We start from the raw sequence: 24,270 nt of genomic DNA on the forward strand, positions 1-24,270 counted from the left end.
GTGAATAATGATATTTGCAAACTTTTATGAAATATTCTTGTGTAAAACTATACTATGTTAAACCAAGCTTTACCATCTTAATGATATTTATGTGTAATCTATATTTAAAATGCCACAGAACCTATTATCAATCAAAGAGAAAAGACAAACAGAAATTTCAGTAGTTGAAAGGAACGCTAAACAATTTCAAAACAGACAAAAGTTTTTAAATATAATAGACAAATATATGTTAGAAAACTTCACAGTGTTTTCTTGAGAGCTATTTCTTGGGTTGTTTCACATTTAAAAAAAATTAATTAATTTTTTTATTAAAGGATAATTGCTTTACAGAATTTTGTTGTTTTCTGTCAAACCTCAACATGAATCAGCCATAGGTATACATATATCTCCTCCCTTTTGAACCTCTCTCCCATCTCCCTCCCCATCCCACCCCTCTAGTTTGATACAGAGCCCCTATTTGAGTTTCCTGAGCCATACAGCAAATTCCCATTGGCTATCTATTTTACATATGGTAATATAAGTTTCCATGTTACTCTTTCCATAAATCTCACCCTCTCCTCCCTTCTCCCCATCTCCATAAGTCTATTCTCTATGTCTATTTCTCCACTGCTGCCCTCCACTACTGTAAATAAATTCTTGAGTACCATTTTTCTAGATTCCATATATGTGCATTAGAATACGATATTTATCTTTCTCTTTCTGACTCACTTCACTCTGTATAATAGGTTCTAGGTTCATCCACCTCATCAGAACTGACTCAAATGAATTCCTTTTTATGGCTGAGTAATATTCCATTGTGTATATGTGGCACAACTTCTTTATCCATTCATCTGTTGATGGACATCTAGGTTGCTTCCATGTTCTAGCTATTGTAAAAAGTGCTGCAATGAACTATGGGATACATGTGTCTTTTTCAATTTTGATTTCTTCAGGGTATATGCCTAGGAGTGGGATTGCTGGGTCATATGGTGGTTTTATTCCTAGTCTTTTAAGGAATCTCCATACTGTCTTCCATAGTGGCTGTATCAATTTACATTCCCACCAACAGTGCAAGAGCGTTCCCTTTTCTCCACACCCTCTCAGCATTTATTGTTTGTAGACTTTTTGATGATGGCATTCTATTCGGTGTGAGGTGATATCTAATAGTTTTGATTTGCATTTATCTAACAATAAGCGACATTGAACATCTTTTCATGTGTTTGTTAGCCATCTGTATGTCTTCTTTGGAGAAATGTCTGTTTAGTCTTTTTCCCACTTTTTGATTGGGTTGTTTGTTTTTCTGGTATTGAGTTGTATGAGCTGCTTGTATATTTTGGAAACTAATCCTCTGTCAGTTGTTTCATTTGCTATTATCGTCTCCCATTCTGAGGATTGTCTTTTCACCTTGCTTATAGTTTCCTTTGCTGTGCAAAAGCTTTTAAGTTTAATTTGGTCCCACTTGTTTACTTTTGTTTTTATTTCCATTACTCTAGGAGGTGGGTCATAGAGGATCTTGCTTTGATTTATGTTATCTTGTGTTCTGCCTATGTTTTCCTCTAAGAGTTTTATAGTTTCTGGTCTTACATTTAGGTCTTTAATCCATTTTTGAGTTTGTCTTTGTGTATGGTGTTAGGAAGTGTTCTAATTTCATTCTTTTACATGTAGCTGTCCAGTTTTCCCAGCACCAGGGTTGTTTTACATTTTGAAGCTTATTATGGTGTCATGATAGCTAGAACAAAGTGTCGGAGTGAAAAATCATAGCTAAGAAAAAGGAGTGATGGCTCTCATGTTGATAGAAAAAAGGATTTGGGGAGGCTACAGATTCTGAGTTGGCTGAAGGTAAAGATTAAGAGGAAATTTTCATAAGTATTAGAAAGATAAAAGTTATAATGTTATCTTAACAATTCCTGTCATAAAATAATAAATAAAATTATGCAAAAATGGTGATGTAATTTTTGGAATTATCTCTAAAGAAGAGAAAGATGTTCAGGAATTGAAAATATTTTTTATAGAGGAGGGGGCAAAGGAGAAAAAAATATTAATAAAAATGTAAACTACTAGAGTCTAATGTGACTATCTACAAGGGGAATATTTATCATAATTTTAGAAATATCCTGAAGTGTTTGTTACAATGAAAAAATATTACATTAATGTGTCTCTTGATGAGAAGTAACCTGAATTTCAAAGTAGAAAATTTCACATTTCCTTTATTCCAATGCAAATCAGATTATAGCCATCACTTCATGGTAAATTATAAAGTAATAAGCAATAAATTTTGAAATAACCATAATATGACAGTAAATGATAACCTCAATCACTTTTCTTCAGCATTTGTTGAAAGTGCCAAATGTTGTTTTTGACTACAGTAGAGAAGGGGTCCTTAGGAAATTGGAAGGATTTTGTGATACAGAATAGTTAAAATTTCAAGCATTTGATTTTCTGTTTTTAATTTTATTTAGCCAAGGATCACAGGACTCTCCTAATGCCTCCTAAATGATAAAGTCATTAACTATTTATTGATTGTTTATAATACTGGAATATTAAGCCCTGCAGTACTGAATGTTATGGGTGCTGGAGATATGTAGTGAAAAATACCAAGGCCACTGTTCTTGTAACATTTATACTCCCTGGGAGAAGAAAGACAATAAAAAGAAGTGACAAATGTGTGTAAAGTATACTGATTTGCATTAAATACTATGGAGAAAAAAATTAAGCGAGATAAGAGTAATTTTTTTTTTAGAATAAGAGTAATTTGAACAAATTACCCCAGCATAGCTCCATTGTAATAAAATATTTCTATTCTTGTCCTTTCTATTGTCAAGAAATTTGCTAATAATAAACTCTGATAATACACTGAGACTCCATGACTAATTACACATAATTGGTTTCTCCACTTTTTCACATACTACAGAGAACAGACTATGATTCCAGTAAATTTGGATCATGCATAGAGAAGATTTCAGATAAAAATAATGCATGGAAATAGACACTGACATCTTGTTTGCTGCCAGAAACCACAATTAATGGCTAGCAGAGTGTTGAATTAGCCTGTGGACAGATGTATGAGAGTCTTGAAGCAAAGTAGTTTTAATCAGGGGTGACTTTTAACCCTATTAGAATTTTTAGAACTTATTGTTCAATTGCTCAGTCATGTCGATTCTTTGTGACCCCATGGACTGCAGCATGCCAGGCTTCCCTGTTTTTCACCATCTCCCAGAGCTTGCTCAAACTCATGTCCATGGAGTCAGTGATGCCATGCAACCATCTCATCCCCTGTTGTCCCCTTCTCCTCCTGCCATCAATCTTTACCAGCATCAGGGTCTTTTCCAATGAGTCAGGTCCTTCTCATCATGTGGCTAAAGTACTGGAGTTTCAGCTTCAACATTAGTCCTTCCAATGAATATTCAGAATGGATTTCCTTTAGGATTGACTAGTTTGATCTCCTTGTAGTCCAAAGTACTCTCAAGAGTCTTCTCCAACATCACAGTTCAAAAGCACCTATTCTTCAGTGCTCAGGTTTCTTTATGGTCCAACTCACACATCTGTACAAAACCATAGTTTTGACTAGACGGACCTTTGTTGGCAAAGTAACGTCTCTGCTTTCTAATATGCTCTCTAGGTTGATCATAGCTTTTCTCCCAAGAAGCAAGCATCTTTTACTTTCATGGCTGCAGTCACTATCTGCAGTGATTTTGGAGCCCCCCAAAATTAACTCTCTCATTGTTTCCATTGTTTCCCCATCTGTTTGCCATGAAGTGATGGGATCAGGTGCCATGATCTTAGTTTTCTGAATATTGAGTTTTAAGCCAGCTTTTTCATTCTCTTTCACTTTCATCAAGAGGCTCTTTAGTTCTTCTTTGCTTTCTGCCATAAGGGTGATATCATCTGCATATCTGAGGTTATTGATAATTCTCCCTGCAGTCTTGATTCCAGCTTGTGTTTCATCTAGCCTGGCATTTTGCATAATGTATTCTGCATATAAGTGAAATAAACAGGGTGACAATATACAGCCTTGACGTACTCCTCTGCCAATTTCGAACCAGTCCATTTTTCCATGTCCAGTCCTAACTGTTGCTTCTTGACCTGCATACAGATTTCTCAGGACGCAGGTCAGGTGGTCTGGTATTCCCATCTCTTGATGAATTCTCCACAGTTTGTTGTGATTCACACAGTCAAGGCTTTGGCAGAGTCAATAAAGCAGAAGTAGATGTTATTTCTGGAACTCTTCTGCTTTTTTGATGATCCAGAGGATGTTGGCAATTTGATCTCTGGTTCCTCTGCCTTTTCTAAATCCAGCTTGAACATCTGGAAGTTCACGGTTCATGTACTGTTGAAGCCTGGCTTGGAGAAGTTTGAGCATTACTTTGCTAGGGTGTGAGATGAGTGCAATTGTGCAGTAGTTTGAACATTCTTTGGCATTGGAATGAAAACTGACCTTTTCCAGTCCTGTGGCCACTGCTGAGTTTTCCAAATTTGCTGGCATATTGAGTGCAGCACTTTCACAGCATCATCATTTAGGATTTGAAATAGCTCAACTGGAATTCCGTCATCTCCACTAGCTTTGTTCATAGAGATGCTTCTTCAGGCCCACTTGAGTTCACATTCCTGGAAGTCTGGCTCTAGGTGAGTGATTACAGCATCATGCTTACCTGGGTCATTAAGATCTTTTTGGTGTAGTTCTTCTGTGTATTCTTGCCACCTCTTAATATCTTCTACTTCTGCTAGGTCCGTACCATTTCTGTCCTTTATTGTGCCCATCTTTGCATGAAATTTTCCCTTGGTAGTTCTGTTTTTCTTGAAGACAGCTCTAGTCTTTTCCATTCTATTATTTTCCTCTATTTCTTTGCACTGATCATTGAGGAAGGCTTTCTCATCTCTCCTTGCTATTCTTTGGAACGCTGCATTCAGATGGGGTGTATCTTTCCTTTTCTCCTTTGCCTTGAGCTTCTCTTCTTTTCTCAGCTATTTGTAAGGTCTCCTCAGACAACCATTTTGTCTTTTTGCATTTCTTTTTCTCGGGGATGGTCTTGATCACTGCGTCCTGTACAATGTCACAAACCTCTGCCCATCGTTATTTAGGCACTCTATCAGATCTAATCCCTTGAATCTATTTCTCACTTCCACTGTATAATCATAAGAGATTTGATTTAGGTCATACCTGAATGGTCTAGTGGTTTTCCCTACTTTCTTCAATTTAAGTCTGAATTTGGCAATAAGGAGTTCATGATCTGAGCTATAGTCAGCTCCCAGTCTTGTTGACTGTATAGAGCTTCTCCATCTTTGGCTACAAAGAATATAATCAATTTCATTTCAGTGTTGACCATCTGGTGATGTCCATGTGTAGAGTCTTCTCTTGTGTTGTTGGAAGAAGGTGTTTGGTATGACCAGTGTGTTCCCTTGGCAAAACTCTGTTAGCCTTTGCCTTGCTTCATTCTGTACTCCAAGGCCAAATCTGCCTGTTCCTCCAGGTATCTCTTGACTTCCTACTTTTTCATTCTAGTCCCCTATGATGAAAAGGACATCTTTTTGGGGTGTTAGTTCTAAAAGGTCTTGTAAGTCTTCATAGAACCATTCAACTTCAGCTTCTCCAGCATTACTGGTTGGGGCATAGACTTGGATTACTGTGATATTGAATGGTTTGCCTTGGAAATGAACAGAGATCATTTTGTTGTTTTTGAGATTGCATCCAAGTACTACATTTTTGGACTCTTTTGTTGACCATGATGGCTACTCCATTTCTTCTAAGGTATTCTTTCCCAGAGTAGTAGATATAATTGTCATCTGAATTAAATTCACCCATTCCAGTCCATTTTAGTTCACTGATTCCTAAAATGTCTATGTTCACTCTTGCCATCTCCTTTTTGACCACTTCCAATTTACCTTGATTCATGGACCTAGCATTCCAGGTTCCTATGCAATATTGTTCTTTACAACATTGTTCTTTACTTTCATTGCCAGTCACATCCACAACTGGGCATTGTTTTTGCTTGGGCTCTGTTTCTTCCTTGTTTTTGGAGTTATTTCTCCACTCTTCTCCAGTAGCATGTTGGGTACCTATGAACCTGGGGAGTTCATCTTTCAGTGTCATATCTTTTTGCCTTTTCATACTGTTCATTGGGTTCTCAAGGCAAGACTACTGAAGTCGTTTACCATTTCCTTCTCCAGTGGACCACGTTTTGTCAGAACTTTCCACCATGACCCATCCATCTTGGGTGGCCCTACATGGCATTGCTCATAGTTTCATTGAGTTAGACAAGGGTGTGGTCCATATGATGAGTTTGGTTAGTTTTCTGTGATTGCGGTTTTCATTCTGTTTGCCCTCTGATGAATAAGGATAGCACTCAGTGCATCTAACTTAATTGTTCAACATTCATACCCAGTGCTTGATGCTAACTGATCATGGAAACCAGGACTGTCCTTTCTGTAACCTACCCAATTCCTACCATCTGTGTGTGTTTCTAACTCTGTGCTCTTTTGTGTGATTCCTAGCATTTAAATCATTCTACTTTTTGTGTTCATAGCCTGTCCATCATTTAAAACCCTATTTCAGTGCTGCTTTCTTTTCTCTGACTGCTCATAATGATTTCCTATTACACTTGTTTGAGTCAGACAATGACTACTGATTAAGGACTGTTTATTTACTACAGTTTCTGTATATTTCACTTTAACACTTTAAGAACACTTATTTTTTCATGGTTTTGTTCTTGTTAGACTTATCAATAGATAATAGACTTTGTGTGAGAAAGTACATTTCTGAGTCAAAAATGCTGGAGTGAGTTGCCATTTCCTTCTCCAGGGGATCTTCCTGACCCAGGGATTGAACCCGAGTCTCCTATATTGGCAGGTGGATTCTTTACCACTGAGCCACTAGGTAAGCTTGGGCTAATATATAATGAAAATTTAATAATTTAGACTGAAAAAGTGAATTCTTAGTATAACTCACTGACCACAGATTATATATTATAGATTTATAAATAGCAATAAAAATGTCTATTGTCTACTGAATTCTTGGGTGACATCCAGTTCAGGTGACCAGAATACTGACACACACTGTGTGCATAATGTGTATGGGTTTGACCTCGTGGCTGGGACTTATAAATAAGTCTGGTTTGGATTTCAGTTATTGTGGAAACACTTAAGGCTTATAAATATGAATCATGTCCTTTTCTTTCCTTGTTTCAAAATGTTATTAATATTTTCCTAGATGTGATATTCTGCCTATCTTGCCACTTCTTTACACCTAGATAATAATACTTGTTGAATGTTAAAAGTGCCCTGATGGATCCCCAGAAAACTTTCTAGGTATGAGATATGTGGAAACTGGAAATTTCTAAATCACAGGAAACCACATGATGTATAGCTATTGATTAGAAAGTATGCGAAATTAAGCTATAGGTCACTGTATTTCATTCCTTCCTTCCACATACTCCTTCCACTTAAGGAAAAACAGAAAAGCTTTTTCCTTAATTGTGTTTACTCCCTCAAAAGATGTATGTGTCACTTACCAATGCCTACATGCATACCATATTCCATACTCTATCAAGTCCTCATCCTCAGGATGAAATGTCTGCCCCTTGCTTGGCATATTAAAATGCCTTTAGGGAAGAATTTATGGAAAACTTTATTCATATAAAAACAGGCTTGGGAAATAAGTCTAGATCAAAGTTGTCTCCACCTCTTAGTAGTTAAGGCAGAAATTGCTCCTTTGGTCTCCATCTATAATCCCCTTCTTCCTAGCAGCTTTCTGGTGGCCATTTGACACAATTCTGGCGAATGATAAGCAAAAGCCTCTGGGTGGGGCCTCTGGGGAAGCTGGGAGATTCAGTGAGTAGACCCTTCTGTCTTTTCCCACTTCACTCTTTCTTGCTTCTTTCTGCCTGAAGTCCTCTGATGCCTGAAAGTGCAGAAGCTACCATGTAACTAAGAGGCAGTAGTCACACAGTGGTGCATGTTGGGGCGGAAGGAAGAAGAGCCTTCCTATATCCTTGTCCACATTGGTGTTTTGTTGTGGTTTAGTTGCCAAGTAGTGTCTGACTCTTTGCAACCCCATGGCTTGGCAGCTCAAAGCACACCAGATTATCCACCTCCAGCCCTCTTTTTTTGTTGTTGTTTATTTTTAAAAACAATGACCATTTCTTGTTTAAGCCGCTGAAAGTGATTGTTATATTCCAGTTGAACATACTTGTAACTCGGTCCTCAGTTTCCTCATTTATAACTTGGGGATATTAAAACTGCCTACTTCATACTATTGATACGTGAATGAAATGAATTAAGTGAGAGGCACAGCAAAGTGCCTGGCTCAGAGTAAAACTAAATAAGGTTTAGATATAACATCATTATTCCAACCTGAATATTTTCTTCATTATATTTGTGTTAGAAATTTATGTTACAAAATAGATCATATGCAATTCAGTGCAGCTTTATCATAATCTTGTCTTCTTTTCTGAAGATTGATTTTAGCATTTTTAAGAACAGTTTTGTTGAGGTATTACTGACTACAGCAAACTGTGCATATTTAAAATGACTGATACGATAAGTTTGGATGTATGTATTACCTGTGAAACCAGGTTGTTGATATTTCTCCTGGCAATCTTGATTCCAACTTGTGATTCCTTTTGCCCGGCATTTCACATGATGTACTCTGCATATAAGTTAAATAAGGATAAAGTGAAAGTGAAAGTTGCTCAGTCATATCTGACTCTTTGCAACCCCATGGACTGTAGTCCATGGAATTTTCCAGCTGAGACTATTGGAGTGGGTAGCCTTTCCCTTCTCCAGGAAATTTTCCCAACCCAGGGATCGAACCGAGGTCTTCTGTAGGTCCCCTGCATTGCTGGTGGATTCTCTACCAGCTGAGCCACAAGGGAAGCTCAAGAATACTGGAGTGGGTAGCCTGTCCCTTCTCCAGAGGATCTTCCCGACCCTGGAATTGAACTGGGGTCTCCTGCATTGCAGGTGGATTCTTCACCAACTGAGTTATCATGGAAGCCCTTTATTTTTTTTTTTTTTTTTTTTTTTTTATTTTTTTTATTTTTATTTTTTTTTTTTTTTAATTTTATTTTATTTTTAAACTTTACATAACTGTATTAGATTTGCCAAATATCAAAATGAATCCGCCACAGGTTTACATGTGTTCCCCATCCTGAACCCTCCTCCCTCCTCCCTCCCCATTCCAATGGAAGCCCTTTAAATAAGAAGGGTGACAATATACAACCTTGTCACACTCCTTTCCCAATTTTGAGCCAGTTAGAGTATAAGCTAATTCTATTTGGAGGAAGGGTGGTCTAAAGTTTAGACCATCACTATAATCAAGGTAATGAATATATCCATCACCCCAAAGACTTCATCACATACCTTTGTAATCCCTTCATTCCTTCACTTCCCGCCTCTCTCCCCTTCGATGACCACTTGTATGCTTTCTATCACTATAGATTATTTTTCAGTTTTTAGAGTTTTATATAAATGGAGCCATACAGTATGTCCTTTTTTCCCCTTTTTTTTCGGAGAGGGATGATTCCGGCCTCTTCCACTCAACGTAATTATTTGGAGATTCATCCATGATTTTGCATGTTCAATAGTTTTCTTTTTATTGTTGAAATAGCATTCTATGGTATGAATACACAGACATTTGTTTTTACCTATTGATGAGGAACTTTGAGTATTTTTAATTATTTTAAATTAAAACATTAAGTATCTCTCCCCTGGAACACTTTGTTTATAACTCTAATGGAACATTTCTCATAATGTGTTAAACTAGGTTGTTTTCATACACCCTCCATTAGACTATTCTTGTCTTTCAAGATAGGGGAACTGTGTATTTTTCGTCTTTGCTCTCCCAGCCCCTAGCATAGCAGTATAGTTTCAAATTGGTACTTCAAGTAAACAACCCTCTTAGGTGAAGCCCAGACGTTCGCTTCCTCCTGTATTGTCTTCATTATCACCATTTACGCATTCAAAAAGAAAGTTGAGAGATGTTTGTTTGCTGCTTTTTGAAAATATACTTTGTCTATGTATAATTCATACACAGTAAAAGTCACCATTTTTTTAATTTAAAAAATTTTATACAATTTCTAAAGGTTATACTCCATTTACAGCTATTACAAAATATTGGCTATATTTCCCATGTTGTGCAATACATCCTTGTAGCCTGTCTTACACACAATTGATTGTACCTCCCATTCACAGACCCCTAAGCTACAAACCACTAGTTTGTTCTCTATATCTGTGAGTCTGCTTCTTTTACATTCACTAGTTTGTTGTATTTTTTAGATTCCACATATAAGTGATACCAGGTAGTTTTTGTTTTTCTCTAACGTATTTCACTTAGCATCATGTCCTCCACGTTCACCCATGTGTGTAGTCATTCAGTCGTGTCTGACTCTTTGTGACCCCATAGACTGCAGCCCACCAGGCTCCTCTGTTCATGGGGATTCTTAAGGCAAGAATACTGGAGTGGGTTGCCATGCCCTCCTCCAGGGGATCTTCCCAATGCAGGGACTGAACCCTGGTCTCCTGTACTGTGGGTAGATTCTTTTTTTTTTTTTTTTAAATGGTTTTATTGAGATTGAAATTTATTTTTAAACTAAAATTTTATTTTATTTTATTTATTTATTTTTTTACGTTACAGCAAAATTTTATTTACACAAGTGGTGGATCAAGTTTGGTACACAAGCTATGGTTTGCCAAATCTCATATTATGTGAACTAAAATTTGGCTATAATTCTTTTTTTTTTTTTAACTTTACATAATTGTATTAGTTTTGCCAAATATCAAAATGAATCCACCACAGGTATACATGTGTTCCCCATCCTGAACCCTCCTCCCCCCTCCCTCCCCATACCATCCCTCTGGATCGTCCCAGTGCACCAGCCCCAAGCATCCAGTATCGTGCATCGAACCTGGACTGGCAACTCGTTTCATACATGATATTTTACATGTTTCAATGCCATTCTCCCAAATCTTCCCACCCTCTCCCTCTCCCACAGAGTCCATAAGACTGTTCTATACATCAGTGTCTCTTTTGCTGTCTCATACACAGGGTTATTGTTACCATCTTTCTAAATTCCATATATATGCGTTAGTATACTGTATTGGTGTTTTTCTTTCTGGCTTACTTCACTCTGTATAATAGGCTCCAGTTTCATCCACCTCATTAGAACTGATTCAAATGTATTCTTTTTAATGGCTGAGTAATACTCCATTGTGTATATGTACCACAGCTTTCTGATCCATTCATCTGCTGATGGACATCTAGGTTGCTTCCATGTCCTGGCTATTATAAACAGTGCTGCGATGAACATTGGGGTACACATGTCTCTTTCCCTTCTGGTTTCCTCAGTGTGTATGCCCAGCAGTGGGATTGCTGGATCATAAGGCAGTTCTATTTCCAGTTTTTTAAGGAATCTCCACACTGTTCTCCATAGTGGCTGTACTAGTTTCCATTCCCACCAACAGTGTAAGAGGGTTCCCTTTTCTCCACACCCTCTCCAGCATTTATGACTTGTAGACTTTTGGATCGCAGCCATTCTGACTGGTGTGAAATGGTACCTCATAGTGGTTTTGATTTGCATTTCTCTGATAATGAGTGATGTTGAGCATCTTTTCATGTGTTTGTTAGCCATCTGGATGTCTCCTTTGGAGAAATGTCTATTTAGTTCTTTGGCCCATTTTTTGATTGGGTCATTTATTTTTCTGGAGTTGAGCTGTAGGAGTTGCTTGTATATTCTCGAGATTAGTTGTTTGTCAGTTGCTTCATTTGCTATTATCTTCTCCCATTCTGAAGGCTGTCTTTTCACCTTGCTAATAGTTTCCTTTGATGTGCAGAAGCTTTTAAGGTTAATTAGGTCCCATTTGTTTATTTTTGCTTTTATTTCCAATATTCTGGGAGGTGGGTCATAGAGGATCCTGCTGTGATGTATGTCAGAGAGTGTTTTGCCTATGTTCTCCTCTAGGAGTTTTATAGTTTCTGGTCTTACGTTGAGATCTTTAATCCATTTTGAGTTTATTTTTGTGTATGGTGTTAGAAAGTGTTCTAGTTTCATTCTTTTACAAGTGGTTGACCAGATTTCCCAGCACCACTTGTTAAAGAGATTGTCTTTAATCCATTGTATATTCTTGCCTCCTTTGTCAAAGATAAGGTGTCCATATGTGCGTGGATTTATCTCTGGGCTTTCTATTTTGTTCCATTGATCTATATGTCTGTCTTTGTGCCAGTACCATACTGTCTTGATAACTGTGGCTTTGTAGTAGAGCCTGAAGTCAGGTAGGTTGATTCCCCCAGTTCCATTCTTCTTTCTCAAGATCACTTTGGCTATTCGAGGTTTTTTGTATTTCCATACAAATTGGGAAATTATTTGTTCTAGCTCTGTGAAGAATACTGTTGGTAGCTTGATAGGGATTGCATTGAATCTATAGATTGCTTTGGGTAGTATACTCATTTTCACTATATTGATTCTTCCAATCCATGAACATGGTATATTTCTCCATCTGTTAGTGTCCTCTTTGATTTCTTTCACCAGTGTTTTATAGTTTTCTATATATAGGTCTTTAGTTTCTTTAGGTAGATATATTCCTAAGTATTTTATTCTTTCCGTTGCAATGGTGAATGGAATTGTTTCCTTAATTTCTCTTTCTGTTTTCTCATTATTAGTGTATAGGAATGCAAGGGATTTCTGGGTGTTGATTTTATATCCTGCAACTTTACTATAGTCATTGATTAGTTCTAGTAATTTTCTGGTGGAGTCTTTAGGGTTTTCTATGTAGAGGATCATGTCATCTGCCAATAGTGAGAGCTTTACTTCTTCTTTTCCAATTTGGATTCCTTTTATTTCTTTTTCTGCTCTGATTGCTGTGGCCAAAACTTCCAAAACTATGTTGAATAGTAATGGTGAAAGTGGGCACCCTTGTCTTGTTCCTGACTTGAGAGGAAATGCTTTCAATTTTTCACCATTGAGGATAATGTTTGCTGTGGGTTTGTCATATATAGCTTTTATTATGTTGAGGTATGTTCCTTCTATTCCTGCTTTCTGGAGAGTTTTTATCATAAATGGATGTTGAATTTTGTCAAAGGCTTTCTCTGCATCTATTGAGATAATCATATGGTTTTTATTTTTCAATTTGTTAATGTGGTGTATTACATTGATTTGCAGATATTGAAGAATCCTTGCGTCCCTGGGATAAAGCCCACTTGGTCATGGTGTATGATCTTTTTAATATGTTGTTGGATTCTGATTGCTAGAATTTTGTTAAGGATTTTTGCATCTATGTTCATCAGTGATATTGGCCTGTAGTTTTCTTTTTTTGTGGGATCTTTGTCAGGTTTTGGTATTAGGGTTATGGTGGCCTCATAGAATGAGTTTGGAAGTTTACCTTCCTCTGAAATTTTCTGGAAGAGTTTGAGCAGGATAGGTGTTAACTCTTCTCTAAATTTTTGGTAGAATTCAGCTGTGAAGCCGTCTGGACCTGGGCTTTTGTTTGCTGGAAAATTTTTGATTACAGTTTCAATTTCCGTGCTTGTGATGGGTCTGTTAAGATTTTCTATTTCTTCCTGGTCGAGTTTTGGAAAGTTGTACTTTTCTAAGAATTTGTCCATTTCTTCCATGTTGTCCATTTTATTGGCATATAATTGTTGATAGTACTCTCTTATGATCCTTTGTATTTCTGTGTTGTCTGTTGTGATCTCTCCATTTTCATTTCTAATTTTATTGATTTGATTTTTCTCCCTTTGTTTCTTGAACCCTGGTCTCCTGTACTGTGGGTGGATTCTTTATTGACTGAGCCACAAGGGACAAGTTCACCTGAGTTGCTCCAAATGGCAAAATATTATTTTTTTTGACTTAGTAGTACTCCATTGTGTATAGTTGTTAAATTGTGGTCAACTCTTTTGCCACTCCATGGGCTGTAGCCCACCAAGCTCCTCTGCCCATGGAATTCTCCAGGCAAGAATACTGGAGTGGGTTGCCATTTCCTTCTCCAGGGATCTTCCTGATGCAGGGACTGAACCTGCCTCTCTTGCATTGGCAGGTGGTTTCTTTACCACTGAGCCACACACACACACACACACACACACACACACACACACGTGTGTGTGTGTGTATGATATATGTGTGTGATATATCTACGTATATGTGTATATTAATGTGATATATATATATGTGTGTGTATATATATATAAGCTTCTTTATCCATTCATCTTTTGATGGACACTTAGGTTGCTTCCTAAGTGTCCATCAAATAAATAATGTTGCTATGAACATTGGGAGGCATGTATCATTTCAAATTATTGTTTTTGTTTTTTTTCAAACATATACCCAGGAGTGGAATTGGTAGATCATACGGTAGTTCTGTTTTTAATTTTTGAGACCCTCCATACTGTTTTCCACAGTGATTGCACCAATTTACATTTCCATCATTAGTATGTGAAAGTTCCCTTTTCTCTACATCCTTACCAATATGTGTTCTTTGTGTTCTTTTTGATGATAGCCATTCAGACAGGTGTGGGGTGAGCTCACTGTGATTTTCATTTGTGTTTCCCTGATGATTAGTGATGCTGAGCATCTTTTCATGTGTCTGTTCGCCATCAGCTTTCCTCTTTGGAAAAATATTTATTCAGTTCTTCTGCCTCCTTTTTAATTTTTTGCTCTGTGGCATGGCTTGCAGGATCTTAGTTCCCTGACCAGGAACTGAACCCAGACCTTGGTAATGAAAGTGCTGAGTCCTAACCACTATACTGCCAGGGAATTCCCTCCCCATTAAAAAAAATTTTTTTTAATGTTGCATTGTATGAACCATTTATATATATTGAATATTAATCCCTGTCATTCGTATCATTTACAAATATTTTCTCCCATTTAGTAGATTGTCTTTTTGTTTTGGTGGTTTCCTTTGCTGTGCAAAAACTTTTGTTTACCTAGGTCCCATTTGTTTATTATTTGCTTTTATTTCCTTTAGGAGATGGATCCAAAAATATTGCTGTGATTTATGTCAAAGAGTGTTCTGCTTATTTTTTCCTCTAGGGGTTTTATACTACAAAGCTATAGTAATTAAAACAATATGGTACTGGCATAAAAACAGACCGATAGACCAATGGAACAATATAGAGAGCTCAGGTATGAACCCACACTTATGGTCAATTAATCTATGACCCCAGAGGCAAGAATACACAATGGGGAGAAGACAGTCATTTCAATAAGTGGTTCTGGGAAAACTGGATAGCTATCTGTAAAATAATGAAATTAGAACATTCATTAGCACCATATTCAAAAATTTGTTGTTCAGTCACTCAGTTGTGTCCGACTCTTTGTGACTCCATAGACTGCAGCATTCCAGGCTTCCCTGTCCCTCACATCTCCTGGAGCTTGCTCAAACTCATGTCCATTGACTTGGTGATGCCATTCAACTATCTCATCCTCTGTTGTCCCCTTCTCTTGCCTCAGTCCTTCCCAGCATCAGGGTATTTTCAAATGAGTTGGCTCTTTGCATTAGGCCAAAGTATTGGAGCTTCAGCTTCAGCATCAGTCCTTTCAATGAATATTCAGGACTGGTTTCCTTTAGGATTGACTGGCTTGATCTCCTTGCAGTCTAAGGGACTCTCGAGAGTCTTCTCTAACACCACAGTTCACAAGCATCAATTATTCTGCCCTCACCCTTCTTTATGGTCAACTCTCACATCCATACATGACTACTGGAAAAACCATAGCTTTGACCAGACAGAGCTTTATTGGCAAAGTAATGTCTCTGCTTTTTAGCATGCTGTCTAGATTTGTCATAACTTTTCTTCCAAGGAGCACGCATCTTTTAATTTCATGGCTGCAGTCACCATCTGCAGTGATTTCTTGGAGTTCAAGAACATAAATTCAAAAATAAAGACCTAAATAAAAAAACCTAATATAGGACCAGAGACTATAAAACTCACACATTTTAAGTGGACAGATCAATGACTTTGAAAAATGTATTGCGCATACAGCTCTATAAACCACCAAACCAATTAAGATATAGAACATTTTTAATCTTCCCCCAAATTTCACTCACACCTTGGCAGTTTTGTAATGTCAGTCTCTTGCAGCCCTCTGTTCCAGGCAATTACTGGTCTGTCTGATTTCTATCAATATAAAATAGCTTTGTCTCACTTGAACTTTCATACAAATCAAATTACTCAGTATGTACCCTTTATTTACAGTTTCTTTCAGTTTGCATAATATCTGTGAGGTTCATTTGTATTACATTGATTTGCCTTTTTAATTGAGGATATTTAATCAATTTACATTTAGTATTATCTTTGAAATATTTGGGTTTCAGTGTACTATCTTTTTTTCATTCCATTTTTTAATCTCTACTTTTTCCTCTGTTACTCATTCCTTGACTACTTTTAATTGATTTGAATTGTTCTTTTGAATGTGTGTTTCATTTTATTTCCTCTATTGATATCTTAGCTCTATCTTTTATTATTTTTAGTGATTGTCTAGGGCTTACAATATATATATATCCTAACATAGCATAGTCTGTGTGTTAATAAAAGTAATATTCTACCTTTTTGTGTTTCCTAAATCCTTTACATACATCACATTTCTCATTTCACAAATATAATAATGTTAATCAGAATTATTCCATTTGCACCCTTTCCTAAATTCACTTTTTCATTTAAAATCACTCAAATGACTCCCCCCGCCACCTTTTTTTTCTGGTACTAAGTTACCTCCTAGAAATTAAAAGGTGCTTGCTCCTTGAGTTTGCTCTATGACCAACCTAGACAGCATATTAAAAAGTAGGGATATTACTTTGCCAACAAAAGTCCATCTAGTCAAAGCTATGGTTTTTCCAGTAGTCATGTATGGATGTGAGAGTTGGACTATAAAGAAAGCTGAGTGCCGAAGAATTGATGCTTTTGAACTGTGGTGTTGGAGAAGACTTTTGAGAGTCCCTTGGACAGCAAGGAGATCCAACCAGTCCATCCTAAAGGAAATTGTCACGCGAGTGTATGTTCCTCAGTTCTTTGTCTCATCACAACAAAGATTTGGAGCAACGGACATTAAAGCCCTTGGCATGTCGCAGCTCTTGGGTCTTGGACAAACCGTGCTATGGCTCTTAGGCAATTCAGTGTTACAGCTCTATTTTATTTAGAAGATAGCAGGAGAGAGAGAGAGAGAAAGAAGAGTGCACGCACGCAGGAGAGAGAGTCCCTGAGAAAGCGCTTTGGCTCTTCCTTTTATATGTTTTTTCCTCCACCTGGGCCTGCCCTATGCAAATTGGGCTTAGCCAGGAGTGCTGTTTGTTCTGCCTGAAGTCTTCACTCTGATCCTCGGACCTTCCTTTGACCTTCCTTGTCTTTTAGCCGCCGCCATTTTGGACTTCTTTTCCCTATTCTACCTACCTAACATTCCCCACTCAAGAGACAAATCTTTGTTGTGACGAGACAAAGAGCCGAGGAACATACACTCGCGTGACAGGTAAATGCTTTGTGCTTTCTTTTCCTGAGAGGTTATTAGTATGTCCTATAAGACTCAGTATCCAACCTTCTGTTTCTGTGGCCAGTCAATTCAATAGCAAATCTTTTTCTGACTCTCCTTCCTTCCCCTCTTTGTTCCTTCTTCCCAAGATTTTGTTCCCTGAAACACTTCTTTGTCTTAGGTTCTGTATTCTGAGGAACCCAGGCTGAGAAAATACAATCATTACCTGTACAACAAGTACAATGCCCATAACTTCCTCCAGATCAGTGATTTTTTTTTTTTCCAGACATCTTAAGGCAGTACTTGATTAAGCCCTAAAATATGCAGCTGGTAAAAGTAGAGCAATGCTGATTGGAATGAGAATGAGGCCGAGGTTTTGTAAAACAAAAACAATATACTAATTAAGCTGTGAACTTCATGAGAATTAGAAAATGTCTTATTAATCTTTGATTCCTAAGAACCTGGTATAGGGTCTGGCTCCCAGCAGGTAGTCAATAATATTTATTCCATTGAACTACATTTAATTGAGGGAAGCTAAAGTCTAGACAATATAAATAATTTTATTTAGTCTATAGTGATTATGGATACAAGAACAAAACAAATACAGTTCTAATACTTTTTCTGGAAACATAAAGTTTATTAGGAAAGGCAATAAAATGTTTTCTGCAAGCTCAAGTTTTTCTATTCTTGACTTTATATATTAATTTTCAGGTGGATTTCCAGACTTATGTATTATGTCATCAGTAATAAATTGAAATAGAATTTTTAAAGATCCTTTACATTCTTGAAATTGTTTATTAATAAAAGTGAAAGGGATGGGAAAGTTATTCATAATTTTATTCTTATCAGTGTCGGAAGAGTGAGATAGTAAAGTAAAGCTAACATCTAGAAAGTAAAGATACCACTACAGAATCAAAGAGCCACAAATGGAGACTCTTCTTATATACTGTGTTGATAGTCAGTATTGAAGGATGTCATCATTTCTTAAGCATGGCAAAAAATCCAGAGGGATAGATTTGAATTAGTTATTGTGAACAAGATTTTCTGAGCATTCAGAGGTGGGGGAGAAGTGAAAAAAAAAAAAAAACTGACCTGGAAATTTATGCTCTTAAATAATTTAGCAGGATATAGTTTTATATGACAGAGAAGGCAATGGCACCCCACTCCAGAACTCTTGCCTGGAAAATCCCATGGACGGAGGAGCCTGGTAGGCTGCTGACCATGAGGTTGCTAAGAGTCGGACACGACTGAGTGACTTCCCTTTCACTTTTCACTTTCATGCATTGGAGAAGGAAATGGCAACCCACTCCAGTGTTCTTGCCTGGAGAATCCCAGGGACAGGGGAGCCTGATGGGCTGCCGTCTATGGGGTCGCACAGAGTTGGACATGACTGAAGTGACTTAGCAGCAGCAGTAGCAGTTTTATATGAATAAGGTATTTTATCAGTTGGTTCATCAATTCACCTACTCACTTACCCACCCATTATAATGGTGTTAAGATTGGCATTTAAAAAGCTTCCATGAGAATCTGTTCTTTACCATCAATCAATGAATTTTTAAAATTATGTTTCTTTAAATAAGAACTTCAAAGTTTTATGGATAGCAAGTTAGTGACTGAGTTTCATTTCCTTTACTGTTAACATTAGATTTATTTATGAAAGTTGCCAGGAAAATATAGCCTTAAAATACAGCTATTCAATCATTCAGCATACATGTCAGTAATACATACTTTGTACTGAGTGCTGAGAATTCAGTGGTAAATATAGTTAAATATATTTCAGAGATGGAAGGAACACCAAGAGATGTTATAAGAAGAGCTGGTAAGGCATAGTTACTGTCTATGAGACACAGACATGGAGAAAGGTTGTGACTTGTCCAGGGTTACAGAGCTTGTAAATTATTCCTCGGAATATATAAGGTTATTTTTAGGTATAATTTTGATTTGCATGAATCATATAAGCATTACTGAATGATATCTATGAAGACAGATCAGATCAAATCAGATCAGTCGCTCAGTCGTGTCCGACTCTTTGCGGCCCCATAAATTGCAGCACGCCAGGCCTCCCTCTCCATCACCAACTCCTGGAGTTCACTCAGACTCACATCTATCGAGTCCGTGATGCCATCCAGCCATCTCATCCTCTGTCATCCCCTTCTCCTCCTGCTCCCAATCCCTCCCAGCATCAGAATCTTTTCCAATGAGTCAACTCCTCCTATGAGGTGGCCAAAGTACTGGAGTTTCAGCTTTAGCATCATTCCTTCCAAAGAAATCCCAGGGCTGATCTCCTTCAGAATGAACTGGTTGGATCTCCTTGCAGTCCAAGGGACTCTCAAGAGTCTTCTTCAACACCACAGTTCAAAAGCATCAAGTCTTCAGCGCTCAGCCTTCTTCACAGTCCAACTCTCACATCCATACATGACCACAGGAAAAACCATAGCCTTGATTAGACGGACCTTTGTTGGCAAAGTAATGTCTGCTTTTCAATATGCTATCTAGTTTGGTCATAAGTTTCCTTCCAAGGAGTAAGCGTCTTTTAATTTCATGGCTGCAGTCACCATCTGTAGTGATTTTGGAGCCCAGAAAAATAAAGTCTGACACTGTTTCCACTGTTTCCCCATCTATTTCCCATGAAGTGGTGGGACTGGGTGCCATGATCTTCATTTTCTGAATGTTGAGCTTTAAGCCAACTTTTTCACTCTCCGCTTTCACTTTCATCAAGAGGCTTTTTAGTTCCTCTTCACTTTCTGCCATAAGGGTGGTGTCATCTGCATATCTGAGGTGATTGATATTTCTCCTGGCAATCTTGATTCCAGCTTGTGTTTCTTCCAGTCCAGCGTTTCTCATGATGTACTCTGCATAGAAGTTAAATAAACAGGGTGACAATATACAGCCTTGACAACCTCCTTTTCCTATTTGGAACCAGTCTGTTGTTCCATGTCCAGTTCTAACTGTTGCTTCCTGACCTGCATACAGATTTCTCAAGAGGCAGATCAGGTGTTCTGGTATTCCCATCTCTTTCAGAATTTTCCACAGTTTATTGTGATCCACACAGTCAAAGGCTTTGGCATAGTCAATAAAGCAGAAATAGATGCTTTTCTGGAACTCTCTTGCTTTTTCCATGATCCAGCGGATGTTGGCAATTTGATCTCTGGTTCCTCTGCCTTTTCTAAAACCAGCTTGAACATCAGGAAGTTCACAGTTCACATATTGCTGAAGCCTGGCTTGGAGAATTCTGAGCATTACTTTAGTAGCGTGTGAGACGAGTGCAATTGTGCAGTAGTTTGAGCATTCTTTGACATTGCCTTTCTTTGGGATTGGAATGCAAACTGACCTTTTCCAGTCCTGTGGCCACTGCTGAGTTTTCCAAATTTGCTGGCATATTGAGTGGAGCACTTTCACAGCATCATCTTTCAGGATTTGGAATAGCTCAACTGGAATTCCATCACCTCCACTGGCTTTGTTCATAGTGATGCTTTCTAAGACCCACTTGACTTCACACTCCAGGATGTCTGGCTCTAGGTCAGTGATCACACCATCATGATTATCTGGGTCGTGAAGATCTTTTTTGTACAGTTCTTCTGTGTATTCTTGCCATCTCTTCTTAATATCTTCTGCTTCTGCTAGGTCCTTACCATTTCTGTCCTTTATCGAACTCATCTTTGCATGAAATGTTCCTTTGGTATCTCTGATTTTTGAAGAGCTCCCTAGTCTTTGCCATTCTGTTGTTTTCCTCTATTTCTTTGCATCTCTTCTTGCTATTCTTTGGAACTCTGCATTCAGATGCTTATATCTTTCCTTTTCTTCTTTGCTTTTCACTTCTCTTCTTTTCACAGCTATTTGTAAGGCCTCCCCAGACAGCCATTTTGCTTTTTTGCATTTCTTTTCCATGGGGATGTTCTTGATCCCTGTCTCCTGTACAATGTCATGAACCTCATTCCATAGTTCATCAGGCACTCTGTCTATCAGATCTAGGCCCTTTAATCTATTGTTCACTTCCACTGTATAATCATAAGGGATTTGATTTAGGTCATACCTGAATGGTCTAGTGGTTTTCCCTACTTTCTTCAATTTCAGTCTGAATTTGGCAATAAGGAGTTCATGATCTGAGCCACAGTCAGCTCCGGGTCTTGTTTTTGCTGACTGTATACAGCTTCTCCATCTTTGGCTGCAAAGAATATAATCAATCTGATTTCAGTGTTGACCATCTGGTGATGTCCATGTATAGAGTCTTCTCTTGTGTTGTTGGAAGAGGGTGTTTGTTATGACCAGTGCATTTTCTTGGCAAAACTCTATTAGTCTTTGCCCTGCTTCATTCCATATTCCAAGGCCAAATTTGCCTGTTACTCTAGGTGTTTCTCGACTTACTACTTTTGCATTCCAGTCCCGTATAATGAAAAGGACATCTTTTTGGGGTGTTAGTTCTAAAAGGTCTTGTAGGTCTTCATAGAACCATTCAACTTCAGCTTCTTCAGCATTACTGGTTGGGGCATAGACTTGGATTACTGTGATATTGAATGGTTTGCCTTGGAAACGAACAGAGATCATTCTGTCGTTTTTGAGATTGCATCCAAGTACTGCATTTCGGACTCTTTTGTTGACCATGATGGCCACTCCATTTCTTCTGAGGGATTCCTGCCCGCAGGAGTAGATATAATGGTCATCTGAGTTAAATTCACCCATTCCAGTCCATTTCAGTTCGCTGATTCCTGGAATGTCAACATTCACTCTTGCCATCTCTTGTTTGACCACTTCCAATTTGCCTTGATTCATGGACCTGACATTCCAGGTTCCTATGCAATATTGCTCTTTACAGCATCGGACCTTGCTTCTATCACCAGTCACATCCACAGCTGGGTATTCTTTTTGCTTTGGCTCCATCCCTTCATTCTTTCTGGAGTTATTTCTCCACCGATCTCCAGTAGCATATCGGGCACCTATTGACCTGGGGAGTTTCTCTTTCAGTATCCTATCATTTTGCCTTTTCATACTGTTCATGGGGTTCTGAAGGCAAGAATACTGAAGTGGTTTGCCATTCCCTTCTCCAGTGGACCACATTCCGCCAAATCTCTCCACCATGACCCACCCGTCCTGGGTTGCCCCACGGGCAAGGCTTAGTTTCATTGAGTTAGACAAGGCTGTGGTCCTAGTGGGATTAGATTGACTAGTTTTCTGTGAGTATGGTCACTGTGTTTGCCCTCTGATGCCCTCTTGCAACACCTACCATCTTACTTGGGTTTCTCTTACCTTGAGCATGGGGTATCTCTTCACGGCTTCTCCAGCAAAGCGCAGCCATTGCTCCTTATCTTGGACCAAGGGTATCTCCTCACTGCCGCCCTTCCTGACCTTCAACGTGGGATAGCTCTTCTAGGCCCTCCTGTGCCCGCGCAGCCACGGCTCCTTGGACGTGGACAGCCAATGGCAAAAGGATCATTGCACAAATGAGAAGCCACTAAAAAAAACCAGTACTCTTTTTAAGAGGAAAGGGTTAGGGCTTCCCTGGTATCTCAGATGGTAAAGAATCCACCTGCAATGCAGGAGATCTGGGTTCAATGCTTGGGTCAGTAAGATCTCCTGGAGAAGGGAATGACAACCTACTCCATTATTCTTGCCTGGGAAATCCCATAAACAGAGGAGCCTAGTGGGCTACAGTCCTTGGGGTTGCGGAGAGCCAGACATGACTGAGTGACTAAAATATATAGGATGGAGTGGGGGGAAAAATTTAGGATCATTTTAATTCATCTAAAAATTTTTCAAACTTGAGTCTTTTCCCCATTGTGTTGCATATGGCTTAACGAGTTGAAATATAAAGTTTACTGAGAATCTAAAATGTGTTAGGTACTTTAATATCTATTAACTCATTTAATATTCACAACTACACTGTGAAACATTGTATCATTAAGTATGATTAGCTGTTTTAGCTTGGTGTCAGAGGGTGTGTCCTTCCTTAGTGATCATCATTGTCCAGAGTCTGACACACACACTCATGTTCAGAAAGTGTGCTATTATGTGATCATCCAGAGGTTAACAGGCCCATGCAGATCGGTCCCCTCTCACCAAACTTATGAGTCTGACTATAAATCAGGACATCAATTTACAAGTCTCTATGAGGAAATTAACTGCCAAGTAGGCTAGATATTCATGTCAGCTTGTCAGACCTTTTATTCCCTGAGGAAAAGAACACTTGGGAAATTAAAGACAGGAGGATGCTAAGGAAGTAAAAATTAGAAGAAAGTGAGTTGGATGCTCTTAATAAAGAGAGTGTTATGCAGTTATTGGAGCTCAGTGTTCCTTCTCTGCCACTGGAATATACTTGCCTGGCTGAGGAATCTGAATATTATTTTTACCCAACCATATTCCTCAGTCAATATTGTCTACAATCATGGCCAGTTGTATACCCAGGCACAGTAAGAGAAAATAGATAGGGAGAGCCTTAAACTTTGTTCCCCAAAGTCCTCTAGTTTGGGCCAAGCATCTGCAGGTGCTAGAAGAAGGAACAGAGAGGCAGTTTATGGATTAATTATAAAAATCAGGACAGAGATTGTGACAGTGATAATCTCAGATAGTGATTCAAGATTTATTATGTGTTAGAAATTGTGCTAAGAGCTTTATATCAGTTACCTAACTTAACTCTCATGACAACCATCTCCAATGAACCCTTAATATTCTTGTTTTATATAGATGAGGAAACTGAAGTTTAGAAATGTTAAAAAATAATTCATTGAAAAGTGGGTAGTCCAAACCAGTGGATTGGGGGCATCTCAAGGTTAGGGTGTCCAAAGCTGACATCTTCATTTCTTCTTAAAACACATTCTTCTTCCAGGTCTGAAACCTCTGGGTACTAGGTCCC

The 24,270-nt window shown here is 38.2% G+C and overlaps 1 protein-coding gene across 9 annotated transcripts in view; it reads left to right on the top strand.

The window, feature by feature from the left end:
* The window catches only part of SLC44A5 (solute carrier family 44 member 5), a 399,223-nt gene that overhangs the window by 30,084 nt on the left and 344,869 nt on the right, over nucleotides 1–24,270 (top strand). For 4 of the 9 annotated variants that reach the window (XM_055585456.1, XM_055585459.1, XM_055585460.1 and 1 more), the window contains exon 2: nucleotides 6,776–6,850. The exons of the other annotated variants lie outside the window; for them this stretch is intronic. The gene's annotated coding sequence lies outside the window, so the exon portion shown is untranslated. The remainder of the gene's footprint in view (nucleotides 1–6,775; nucleotides 6,851–24,270) is intronic. 9 annotated transcript variants of the gene reach the window in all.

The sequence above is a fragment of the Bubalus kerabau genome, chromosome 6 (genome assembly GCF_029407905.1).
Source record: "Bubalus kerabau isolate K-KA32 ecotype Philippines breed swamp buffalo chromosome 6, PCC_UOA_SB_1v2, whole genome shotgun sequence".
In the NCBI taxonomy this organism is placed as follows: domain Eukaryota; kingdom Metazoa; phylum Chordata; class Mammalia; order Artiodactyla; family Bovidae; genus Bubalus; species Bubalus kerabau.